This window comes from Cavia porcellus, unplaced genomic scaffold, assembly GCF_034190915.1.
Source record: "Cavia porcellus strain 051 isolate PalLab524CR breed Dunkin Hartley unplaced genomic scaffold, mCavPor4.1 scaffold_1, whole genome shotgun sequence".
NCBI classification, from domain to species: Eukaryota; Metazoa; Chordata; class Mammalia; order Rodentia; family Caviidae; genus Cavia; species Cavia porcellus.
The window spans coordinates 59,178,346-59,182,344 of NW_026947484.1; positions in this window are offsets into that span (position 1 = coordinate 59,178,346).

Sequence of the window (3,999 nt, forward strand, 5' to 3'; positions counted from 1 at the left end):
TGCCTGAGCGAAGTTCACAGGCACCACACCCTTTGCTCTTCTGCCTCCTAGACCTAAGGTGCGGGGGGGTCTACTCTGTCCAAAGCTGTGGCCACATTGCCTTACAGGGTTGAAAACAATGAAGCTGGAAGACCATGGGCTTAGAGCTCCCAAACTGAGCCCAAAGAAAGCTTTTCTGTGTGTAGATTATTTCAGGTATCTGTTAAAGCAATGGAAGCTGACTATCCCAATGGTCACATTCAAGTTTTAAAGCGCAAAACCCAAAACTTCTTCCCAGTCAAAATCGTATATGTCTACCAAAAGAGCTGTGGCCTTAATTTAAATTTATTTCAAGTCCCTTGCTATTCCTCCTACATTTCTGCCCCTATGTTTTTCCCCTACTAAAATGAGTAGCATGAGACCACTTCCACACTTACAGTCTTCCTTTGGTGCCACACTCCACAGGCTCAGGCACAATGGTCTCTGCAGGAGGGACTTTGTCATCTTGCTGGACATGCTCAGAAGAGTTCTGAGAATATGCAAAAACTACAATCATTGGTGATACTCCCGGTCCTACAGGATGGCCCTTTGAGCAACAAAACGTGAAGAATATAGTTCAGTTTGCATGTAAACAGATTAGTATTTATGAACTTGGCAGGGTAATAACATATAGGACTGTTTTAAATGATCACAGCTGGCCACACAGGCCAAAGCCCTGAGTGATGCAGAGGTGTGTCATGTGTTGCAGCACTGCCAGCAGAGCTCTTAGAGCCTGTGGCTAATGGGTAAGAAACATGTTGAGTTGAGCAGGGCCATGGGAGATGTGATTTACATTTGAAAATGTTAGCATGGCTGCTGCGAGACTAGTGGAAATTGAGGTGGACAAGAAAGAAGGTGGAAAGTGACATTAGGAAAAAATATCAACAGCTTTTGCTCTGGTGGTAGCAGTGGAGAGGAAGCCAGAGATATCACCTCCTCTGAAAGGAACCAGGAAGCCTCCAGCTATGGTGGCACCACTCAGCCAAGGTGAAAATTGCAGGAACCCACACACTGAAGGAAGAAAAACCAAGAATTCTTTCACATGCCATGTTCTCCAACCAAACTTCCCTGCACAGATCCATTTTCCCAAGTCCTTGCCTTTCGAAAACCAACACTTGTTCCTTAAAATGTTCTTCTTCCTCTTCTCCACCTACCCTGCAGCAACTCAGCCTTCAAAGCCACCTCAGAATCCCCCTGCTCTCTGCCTCCTCCCACGCAGCCTACTCACACTCTAAGTGGGAGAACTTGCTTCTGGGCTTTCCAGTTCTGGGAACGAAATCTCACCTATGCTGCATTTATACACGTGTTTTAATTCTCAAAGTGGATTGAGCTGTTTATCTCATCATCTTTTTGTCAATTGTTTGTCACGCTGGTGTTTTGAACGTAGGATGAATAGGGCTCGCACACTGCAAACACCTCACCTGATTTCAAAGCCTCTGTAACTAAAACAGGTGGTCAAAAGGGTTGCATTAATGTATTTTAGAAATTAAAGTCTGAGGGCTGGGGATTTAGCTCAGCGGCATAAGCGCCTGCTTTGCAAGCAGGCGGTCGTGAGTTTGATCCCTGGTACCGATAAAAAGGAAAGACAAAAAAAAAAAAGAAATTAAAGTCTGACACAACAGTTGGATTCCTTTTGCACAAAGTGGTGACTGTACTTCAGAAAACAATGAAAACAGTTTTAACAGTTTTAAATAAGAGGAAACTGCAACTGAAATTAATAGAAATTAGGCAGATCAATTTATTTTTGGGTATTTTACAAGTATAATTTTAGAAGGGCTAAATGACAATTTTCAGCATCAACTGCCAACTCTACACGTATTTAACAGAAAAAGCATCTACTCTTGGCCCTTTGAATACAGGCAAAGTGTCCCACAGCATAATGAATGCTAGAGATGTGGTCACAGACTTAAGGACATAATACTAAAGGAGTAGGATGTTCCTCTCAGCATCTATGTAATCCATAAATACAAACACGTTCATGGCTACTAGGATCACAAGTAATTTGTAGAACAAAACCTAGAGGCCTACCTACTTCAAAGGCTAAACCTAGTAAACCGGTATTCAAATGGGTGTTTTTAACCATAGAACAACAATCACAAATTCATGTGATTCAACTTTATGAGGTACAGGGAACTGAGGACAAGGGACACAGGAAGACTGGCAGTGCATGCTGAGTTAAGAATAGGGACAGTGGATCTGGCTGGTGGTTACCCGGAACATGATGATGCTTCAGAGAATTTACAATATCCTAAACTGTGACTCACTGAAAAGGGTGTCAGGGATGGGTGATTCGTCAGTCCCAAACACCATGTAGTAAATGCCAATGGTAGGCTTCAAGAAAATGCCAGGAGGGAAATGAAGAACATGACAGAGAATGAAAAGCAGAGGAAATGTCTGAATGCTGGGGACATGCTTTGGTAACCGCCCAAAATGTTCTTGCCATGGGTGACCTGCTCCTGACACTGAATTCAGAGTACAATGTGAGGAGAGGCTACATTGTGGCTTGGATAAAACACCATTGTATTTGGAGCAAATAGAAGTCTGATTCAGTAAAAAGCATCAGTAAATATTTAGAGGTATACTTTTGTTAAATCAAGTAAAAAAAGAGCAACTAATCCCAACTGTAGACATACTAACAAGTAGAGGCCCTCATAGGCCTGCCTTAATCAATGGTTAAGACATATTTTTTAGGTCAGCAGCACAAGATTATTGAACAACTGGTAGATCACAAACATGCTCCTTTGAATTCATTAAGACAATCCTATTCCAATTTGCCAAGAACTGCAGTTGTTTCAGCTAGGTGTAGTGGTCAAGGATGAAATGCTTCTCAAAACAGCACTCTCCAAAGTTGGAGCCACTGGACATGTGACAGCTATTTCAGACTTTGATGGCCAGTTTTTATCAAGTATTTATTTCAATTTCAGTTTATTCTAATATTAACTTATGGTAAACAGGACATTAACTCAACAATTCTGAGATAACAGAATTGGAAAATTAAGCCCAACAAAATCTTCAAGCACTGATCAAAGAGCTTGCAAAAAATGTCTTCAAAAAATTGAGTTTTGAGGCAGAACAAAAATAGAAAAATTTAAACCTCTCTATCCCAAGCACCAAAAATTGAGGCTAAATGATGACACCTCCAACTCTTTTCTGACAGAGCTTTCCCAATGGCAAAGCCTGAGATTTGAAGCACTATGACTACAGAAGGCAAATTGGTATAATGAGGAAATTTACTTATGAGCACTTACTTAATATCTCATAGATCCTCAACAATTTTGAGGTAGGTTAAATATTAGCACTGTATTCTACAAACTAAAACCCGAGTGATGCTGTCACTTGCTATGAACCCCAGGAGTCTCTCACAGTCAGGAGTAGTAACATGGTCTCTCTGCCCAGCTTGCCTGATGTTTGGATTTAATGGTGATAGCTTGTAAATGTTTGTGTAAAAATCAAAGACTAGGGCCAGGGATTTAGCTCAGTGGTACAAAGTGCCTGCGCGACAAGCACAAGGTCATGAGTTTAATCTCTGATATAAAAAAAAAAAACCTAGATACAATACATCTAACTTAGGGATACTTTAAAGTTCTTAAATCAATGGTGTAGGGGTACATATCGGGGAATTACCTACTTGTTCTCATTATGTCTCATTATGTCAATGATCCTTAAGAATCAGAAAGGAGCAGAGAATTGATTTTGTTGTTCTGCTTCTGGGGTGGGCAGGGATAGCCAGCCACAAGCACAGGTGCTAGCTGGCATGATCTGCAAGTACTGGAAAGTGGGTACACAAAGGAGCCAAATTCAGCTACGATGCCTGGACTGAAAAGAGGGGAAGAGAGGTCTTGTGTAAGTAGAGGGAAGAGCAATTTGGTACCATCTCTGGCTACCGACCCCCATTGTGCCACAGCCTTATGAATTTTAAGACGTGTACTAAATGTATCCCAGAAATGCCTTAAGGCTCTCACTGATTAGATAAACCAAAAG